Genomic DNA, 8,399 nt, shown 5'->3' with positions numbered 1-8,399 from the left:
ACTCCAGTATTCTTGCCTGGAGAATCCCATGGACAGAGGAGATTGGCGGGCTACAGTCCATGGGGTCAAAAAGAGTCAGACAGGACTGAGTGACTTAGCAGGCACACGTGGCTGAGGAATGTCAAATGGGGCAAGGCTGCCGGAGATGGGCTAAGGGGGCTTGGCTTGACTAAGACGACAACCTTGGAGCAATCAGCCCTCCTCCAGGGAGGCAGCCCCTTGAAGGCAAGCCGACCATCCGGACAGCGTCAAGGGGCTCACTCACATTCGGGGAAAGGGGCCAGGATGCAAGGACCAGATACAGCAATCAAGGAGCCACGTCTCAGCTCTGTCTTTCTCAGGGATAGAGGTGAGGCTGTTTGTGTTTCTGATAACCTCTCTAGATTCTCTCTGTGGGTCCCCAGCACCTGCAGCTTGTGATCGAGGCTGAGATCTTCTGAACAGGACTGAGGAATAAGGTCCTTGTGACAAGGGAATGGGGTTGCTTTTTTTTTTTTCCTTTTTACAATTTTTATTTATTTTTGGCTACACAACATAGCATGTGGGATCTTAGTTCCTCAACCAGGGATCGAACTCACACCCACTGCGGTGGAAGTACAGAGTCTTAACCACTGAACCACAAGGAAAGTCCCCGGTGTTGCTTTCCCATGAGCCAGGTGAGGCACTCCAGAGGGATGCTGCCTTCATCAGCAGCTCTCGAGGTTTACTGCACATTCGTGTCCTCTGGACGTCAAGCAGAATCCCATTCAGGGTGTCTGGGATGGGGCTTGAGATTCTGCCTTGGCCCTCCCTGGGCTCTGGGACCACAGTTTGAGTAGCCAGGGTCTAGAGCCCAGAGTGGTGATTCTGCCTCACCCAGAGGACTTGTTAAAACATGGGTTGCTGGTCTCTCCCCGCCCCCACTGCACTGGGGCTTCTAATCCAGTACGTTTGGAGGAGAGTCACAATTTGCATTTCTAACAAGTGCCCAGGTGACAAGGACAGAGTTGGGAGATGACACTTCAAGAGTCACAGGCGTCGGGGACAGAGACTTGCAGTGGGAGCTCAGGGTTCAGCCGGGGCAATGAGATAGTGCAGAAAGCCCAATGGACAAGATGTGTGGTTCCTGGTGACCAGGTTCACACCACGTGCTGCAGGCCTACAGGAAGAGGAAATGAAACTGGTTGTATTTTTTTTTTCTATGTATTTAAAAAATTTACTTATTTTTAAATTAAAAGATAATTGCTTTACAGAATTTTGTTGGTGTCTGCCAAACATCAGTGTGAATCAGCCATAGGTATACATATGTCCCCTCCCTCTTGAACCTCCCTCCCGCCTCCCTCCCTATTCCACCCCTCTAGGTTGTTGCAGAGCCCCAGTTTGAGTTCCCTGAGACATGCAGCAAATTCCCATTGGCTCTTTCTTTTACATTTGGTGACGTCAGTGTCCACTGGGTTTTGAAGAGTCAGTCAAGTGCAGGTAAGTGGAGAGGAAGGAGGAGGTCCCAGTGGAGGGCACTTCTTGTTGGAGGCAGAGGAAGTAGACACAAGCAAGAAAGTCCTGTCTCCTTCCTCCCCGAGATTTCTCCCGGGTGAGGGTCCCCAAGGGAAGGGCCGTCTCCCCTCTGCCTGGACCAGGAGGTGCTCACCGTGAGTGCACATGCTTAGAACACCTGGGAAGCTTTTACTGTCACTGATGTTTCAACCTTCCCCCCCAGAGATTCTGAATTGATTGGTCTTAGGTGGGACCCAGACTTTTAGTGTTTTTTTTGTTGTTGTTGCTGTTTGTTTCTTTCTGAAACAGAGTTCGTTCAGAGATTCTTACTCATGGACAGGGTTGAGAATCATTGGCTAAGACCCAAGCATATTCCCATTTCCCAGCTGCAGTTTGTTGGGAGTTAGGCAAAGGATTGCCCTCCCTTATTTATCACACCCCCTACAGAATCCGCAAAGCAGGTAGCTGAGCATCTGGTAAACATCTGCCCGGTCCCCGCACAGAGCAGGGTGACCTACTTTTCTGCCTGTGGCTTTGGTGGCACAGAGGGGCTCTCGGGACGGAGGGGCAGATGGAAATGTCAGCGAGTCTGTGTTCGTGCTGCATTTGGGTGACACCCAAGTGCTTGTTTCTCTGTCAGATTCCGGATGCAGTGTTTAGGTGGTAATAAACTGCTGCTGCCAGGCACTAGCCAGGGAGATCAAAGCAGCTGGTAGCATCCAGAGACGGCCTGGGTTTCTGGCTGCCAAGTGCTGGCAGCTCTGGGCTGAGGCAAGATGAAGCCAGTGTACAGACTGTCAGTGGAAGTAGGGTCCCCAGGAGGCAAACGGCACATCTGGACGTTCTCGGTTCACTACTGGGCTTCCTTCCCCCCGGTGCCAGCTCCCCCAACTACCAGAGGGCACACTGGGTGCACACCTCTCGGTGCCCAAGCTCCCCTGGGAGGCGGACCACGGTGCCACTCACTCTTACGGTTGTTTGTGGGTCTCATGACTGGACGTCATTGTGAGGGAAGATGGGGCCGTGGTGAGAGGTAGTCCTTCCCAGGGGGCTCCATCTCAATGGGGGTTCCACCTTGGGGGTCAGATACCCAGGAGGAGTCCGGGGGCTTGCGACCCCCTCCTCCCCTTCCTCTTTTCACCTCTGCGTGTGTGCTCAGTCGCTCAGTCGTGTCCAACTCTTTGCGACCCCATGGCCTATAGCCCGCCTGGGATTTCCCAGGCGAGAATACTGGAGTGGGTTGCCACTTCCTACTCTAGGGGATCTTCCCGACTCAGGGATCAAACCCAAGTCGCCTGCGTCTCCTGCACCGTCAGGGGCGTTCTTTGCTGCTGTACCGTCTGGGGAGCCAAAAGGAACAGCAGAGAGAGAGGCTGTGTTCCATCCTTTCTGTGGCCGAGTGAGAAAAGTTGGGAGGATCAATGCCTGGCCTTCTGCTTCAGCGAGTCTTGGATGTCCCCCTGTGTCTTCCTCCTGTGTCCTTGGACCTGTTTCAAGCATTTTCTGGGGCTGGCAGACAGAGGAGGAGACCTGGGAGAAACCAAGCCTGCGAGATGCTCTGGCCTTGGGCGTGAGTCGGAGCGCATGCGTCCTTCCAGGAAGTGGCCCAGAGCACTGCAGGTCCTCCACGCTGCCCTGTGTCACCGGGGTTTATTAACCTTTCCTCGGCACAGCAGAGAGCATCGCGTCTCTCCGCACAAGCTTTCAAAGACCTTCGATTATTTAGTGTGGGCTCCCCTCCCCGTTTTCAGGAGGCACTGTTACTAATGTCTGTCTCCCCAGTCGGATTTCTCAAAGAGCAGTTTGTCTCACCTTGACAAGAGAATTTGAGAGAAGTGTGTGAACGGGATTCGCTTGCGCGCAGGTTTCCGCTCCTTCCTCTCCACTCCCTCCTCCCACGCAGCTTCCAGATCCCCAGCTCCAAGAGGCTCTGGCCCTCGCATCAGGACCAGGCCCTCATGTTTGTTCCTGGAAGGGTTGGGATGTTTTTCTAGCCTTTCAGCCACGTGTCTCCCCTCTCAGAGAGGCAGGAGGAAAACGGAGGCTCTTAGGGCTCTTCTGGGTGCTCTCAAAGTGCGGGAGGAAAGGGCAAGGAGGAGAGCCCCCTCCCCAGCAAACCAGAAGATGCTGCTCCCCACTCCCACCGGTTCCCTCCCTCCCCTTGGTCCCCGGAGGGTGTGTGGGCGCTGAATATGTGAACCCAGCCACTGCAGGAAGTCATCAGGCTGGGCTCAGGAGGGCGGGGCGATTTGTGGCTGCGATGGAAATGCTCATCTCAGCCCTGCAGACCCAGGGAGCTGAGCAGGACGCCTGCGCCTGGCCACAGCTGGCCCAGGTGTGGAGCCGGGGTGAGGATGGGCAGGTGGGTCTGGGCTGGCAGGCAGAGGCGGAAGCAGAGGATGCTGGAGCAGACAAGGTTGCGGCAACAGGTGGGAGGGGTCGTCTTTACTATCTTTCCCAGCTCGGAAAGCTTGGGCTTCTCAGGTTCTCAGAATAAGACACAATTGACAAGCCCTCCTCGTCCTCATCTTTGGAAGCTTCTAAACACAGCCCGTACTGTTTGCACCTGAGTGCAGAGGGAGGCAGCAGTGGGGGCGGCATGAGCTTAGAGAACCGGTCCCAGCTGCTCAACCATCCCAGGCCAGGCCCGTCTGACTTCACCTCTCCCGCCCTCCTGGCTCCCAGCACTGCGGCCCTCCACACCCCGCCTCGCCCCCGCCAGTCACCCATTTCCCGCCCACCTTGCTCACCCAGGCGCCACACCAGGACACCTCTCCTCGGGTCTTTTCAAGGTTCGACTCCAACACCACCTCCTCCATGTTGCCTCAATAACTTCCCTTCCACCTCCCCTCCATCCCCTCCTCCCTGCCCAAGCAGGAAGTCATCTCCCTCCTTGGGATTCTCGGAACACTTTCTCTATACTTTGTCGGGGGTACCCATCAATTTTTCCTCCTTAATCCAAGTTATCTACCTGCATATCTTATATCATCTCTGAGTTGGCAAGCTTTTTAATGACAGGAGTCATACCTCATCCACCTTTACGGCCGCACTGCACTCAGCCCCACAAATGTTGATTGAATGAGTAAAAACTCAACCTAATGATGTTCTGGGAGAAGGTTGTTCATCTCTTCTTTGTTGTTGAAGTCGGGGGCCCTCCTGGTCCAGAGGAGGAGGCCGGGTGAGACTTGGTCCTCTGAGCTGTCAATCAATTAGAAGGCATTTTCTGTTCCACCTCATATTACTCTGGGGTGGTGTTAGCTGCTGGGATCCACACACATGGATCGGACTGACGTGGATGTCACTTGTCACCTCCCAGCCTCTAGCAACTGACATCTTCCCAATCCTCTGGTTAGTCCAGCCAGAGGTGGGGATTGGGATCCCACCGTGGAGCCTTCCTGGTTCTCCTGGGGCCTTCTCCAAGTCCACCATCTGACTCTCCTGGACCTGTGTTATGGAGAGTATCTCCCCACACTAAAACACAAGCTACATGAAGGTGAGGAATTTTGTCTGCTTTGACCCCTAACACACATTAAAAAAATAATTATATAAATTCCTTTTTGGCTGTGCTGGTCTTGTTGCTGAGCAGGCTATTCTCTAGTTGAGGCCAGTGGGAGCCACTCTTTAGAAGCAGAGGACAGGCTCTAGCACATGCGGGCTTCGGGAGTTGCAGCGTGTGGACTCAGTGGCTCCCAGGCTGTAGAGCACAGGCTTCGTAGCTGTGGTACGCAGGCTTAGCTGCTCCGTGGGGTGTGGGATCTTCCCAGATCAGGGGTTGAACCCAAGTCTCCTGCATTGGCAGGCAGAGTCTTTACCACTGAGCCACCAGGGAAGCCTGATCACTAATGTATCTTAAGGATTTAGATCATACCTGAGTAGGAGATCAATACACATGTATAGAATGAATGGATGGATGAATGAATGAATGGATAAATGATCTTAGCTATGACATCACCACCAAAGCCCTCACTGTGGTCTGTGACTCATTCTGTGTAGGAAAAGCATCCTCTCCCACCTCCACCACGCGAGGTGGACAAAAACTCCATCATGATACAGAACTAACTCCATTCCCTGTTCTAGTTTGGAATTGCCAATGGTCTCAAGGGGTTGAATGAAATTCTAAGAATAATCCTCCCCAAATCCGCTTCGATAACAGCATTTTCCATCCTCCTGGCTGCCAGAGGGCCACGTCTATAAATTCAAACAATAGGACGAGCCGAGTCCCCAGAGCCCTCGCTCCTGGAGCTCAAATAATAATCCCTGGTTTTTGGCAGGATTTTCTGGTTTCTCTTGAGCTTGAAAGGACGGACCGTCCCTGCCAAGTGGAACCCCCATGCCATAAAAGCTGGCCGAGATTGTGAGTGCCCTTTGGAGTCAACTAATTGGTACATTCAACTGGTGTTTGGCAGGCGTCAGGCACAAGCATCTGTTAACCCGTTCAGTGCTCAAAAGAGTAGATGCTGTTACCTGCACTTTACAGACAGAGAAAGGAGCTTGCTTCCCCAGAGTTACACGGCTAGAGGTGACCGAGCAGAGTTTAGAGGTCAAACCTGGGACTCAGAGGTCCAGAGATTAAGTCACCTCTTTGCAGGGGTGAACGGTTCTAGAATTCCCAAAAGTAGGCTTACCCAGGGTGTGGCCATATGGCATAGCAGAAGCCTTGGTAATGGTGATGCTGTGTGTGGGTGTGTGTGCAAGAGAGAGAAAAAAAGAAAGAGGAGATCTTTTATAACCTATGGCCAGTTTCATTCCAGATCCTTTCGAGGACCCTTGAACCCTGATTATAGAGGCAGAACTGTGGTCTGAGGATGCGGTGTTGAGGGTGAGGCAGAAGAGCACAGGTGAGGGCAAAGGTCACAGCAACTGATGTGATAACTACAATCTCAACTAGGAATCACTATCCTCAGCACCCTTGGGGCTTCCCAGAGCTCATCACCATCATCACCAACACAATATCATGAATAACACTTATCAAGCATTTGGTCTGTGTCAGGCACACATTTAAAAAAACCCTATAGTGTAAGTGGGATGAGCGCCTGTGCTAAGTTGCTTCAGTCGTGTCTGACTCTGCAACTCTGTGGACTTTGGCCCGCCAGGCTCCTCTGTCAATGGGATTCTCCAGGCAAGAATACTGGAGTGGGTTGCCATGCTCTCCTCCAGGGGATCTTCCTGACCCAGGGATTGAACCCACATCTCTTAGATCTCCTGCACTGGCGGGTTCTTTACCACTAGTACCACCTGGTAAGTGGCATAACCATCCCCATTTTTCAGAAAGGAAAACTGAGGCACGCTGCAGGATTGTGCCCAAGGACATTTATTCCTTGCATGGAACTGGGGGAGGGCCAGACTGGCTGCCTCCAGGGACCTGGGTCTTCATCTCTCTGCCACATAATATCTGGAGAAAGCAGAGAAATTGCATGTATTGAGCGCTCCAGACTCATTTACTCAGAATTCGAGAAGGGATCCAGGAGGGCAGGGCACCAGGAGGACCCAGGATCAGTGAGGCCTTGACCTCCCCGAGATGGGGGCTGGGGGAGTGATAAGGCACTTGTATTAAAATGCAAATTTCTGCCTTGCTTGCTGGTTTATCATCTGACTCGTTATACAATTTGCCAGTTATAGAAGAAAAATTACCATAATGGGGCCCTAGGGAATGGTTGTAAAGAGGAGACCAAACGTTACTTATCGGCCGTTCCACTACAATTATCTACTGTGTTTGTTCTTTTCCTTTCCAGAAAAATGAAACCATCAATGCCAGCGACAGGGTGCTGACCCGGTGGGAGGGAGCATGTGGGAGCAGAGATTCTATGCCTTTGATTGGCTTTTCCCTTTGATCTCCCTACCTGGTTCCCTGGACTTCCTGCTGGTACCTCCCTTGGGCAGCTCCCTTCGCAGAGCAGGGCAGGGTGGAGAGTTTCTGAGCAGGAAGAGAGACAGAAGATCAGGCAGGTGAAGTTTAACGGTGTCCTTGATCTCAGTGGCTCAGGGCTGTGCCTTTCCTGGGATTGGGTTTGTTGCGGAGGTGGGACAGCCCCCCAGGTCCCACTGAGCATCAGTACTCAGTCTCCCTGGTGTCTGCCAGACACTCCAGACTCCAGAAGTTTGCACATCCCCAGGTGTCCGCAAGGGGGCAGTGGCTCTGTGGGCTGCGCCCTTTGAGCACGCCTGTCCTGAAGCCTGCCAACTCTTTCTGCTCCTAAGATCCCTTTTCAACTGGTACCCTCCAGCCTGACCCACCCCCGGGCTCCTCACAGGCAGGCACTTGGTGTCATTCAGGTTGACTTTCTCAGCACCTCGTTTAGCTCTGGGAACAGGATAAGGAGGAAATAAATATCACATGAATGAATGAAAGCAGCTGTTGAGAATTCATGTCTGTGTGTTTTCAGGTTTTGCTTAAGTTATCTTCCCCCTTGGTCTAGCTTCTTTTAGGTCCAACCAAATCCTCCCCAAGCCCTGAGGCCTCTGATGATGTCTCCGGCTTCTAGAAGCAGCATATTCAGTCAGGGGAGCAGAGAGCAGTGTTCTCCAGACAACCCACGCATGCTGTTCAGATTTTTTTTTACTTTTTACAAGCTTTAGGCTTCCCAATGGTTCTTTTTTATTCTACGACGGAAATTAGGACTTCTTTTGTTTTATTCTGGGAGTGCCAGCTCCTCATTTATTTCTGTCACGATAGAAAGGGTAGACCTTCAGTGCTCCCCTGAGTTAAATTTACCAAGGCCAAATCCCACACAATGCGCTGGAAAGTTCTAAAGCTGTGTCTAGAGGGTTTCCGGACTCTTGGAAGAGAGAGCCATGGTATGGCTGAGGCACCCACATACTTTCTTACAAGTTAGACCCAAGCTGGGGGAGCCATACAGTGGTGCCTGGGGTCAGGAGTTAGGTGGATTACTCTGTCCTTTATGGCCCAGGGACCGGTTTTGTAAAAG

General features: G+C 52.4%; 2 long non-coding RNA genes across 3 annotated transcripts; one reads left to right on the top strand and one right to left on the bottom strand.

Annotated features, from left to right (window-relative positions):
- Nucleotides 1–202: 202 nt before the first annotated feature.
- On the bottom strand, nt 203–4,325 carry LOC123332504. Of its 2 annotated transcripts, XR_006549280.2 has the most exons (3): nt 4,224–4,325; nt 3,286–3,441; nt 203–1,138 (listed from the first exon to the last, which is right to left on the bottom strand). It is a non-coding gene; the product is annotated as an uncharacterized LOC123332504 (long non-coding RNA). The 2 variants fall into 2 exon arrangements; XR_006549279.2 differs by lacking the exon at nt 4,224–4,325 and having other exon boundaries at nt 3,286–4,205.
- A 236-nt stretch (nt 4,326–4,561) lies between these two features.
- LOC123465543 lies at nt 4,562–6,582 on the top strand. Its single transcript, XR_006640738.1, has 3 exons — nt 4,562–4,651; nt 4,790–4,966; nt 6,225–6,582. It is a non-coding gene; the product is annotated as an uncharacterized LOC123465543 (long non-coding RNA).
- The last annotated feature ends 1,817 nt before the right edge of the window (nt 6,583–8,399 follow it).

This window comes from Bubalus bubalis, chromosome 3 (genome assembly GCF_019923935.1).
Source record: "Bubalus bubalis isolate 160015118507 breed Murrah chromosome 3, NDDB_SH_1, whole genome shotgun sequence".
NCBI lineage: Eukaryota > Metazoa > Chordata > Mammalia > Artiodactyla > Bovidae > Bubalus > Bubalus bubalis.
Note: the sequence above shows the minus strand (reverse complement) of the source record. Positions and strands in the feature narration are given on the sequence as shown.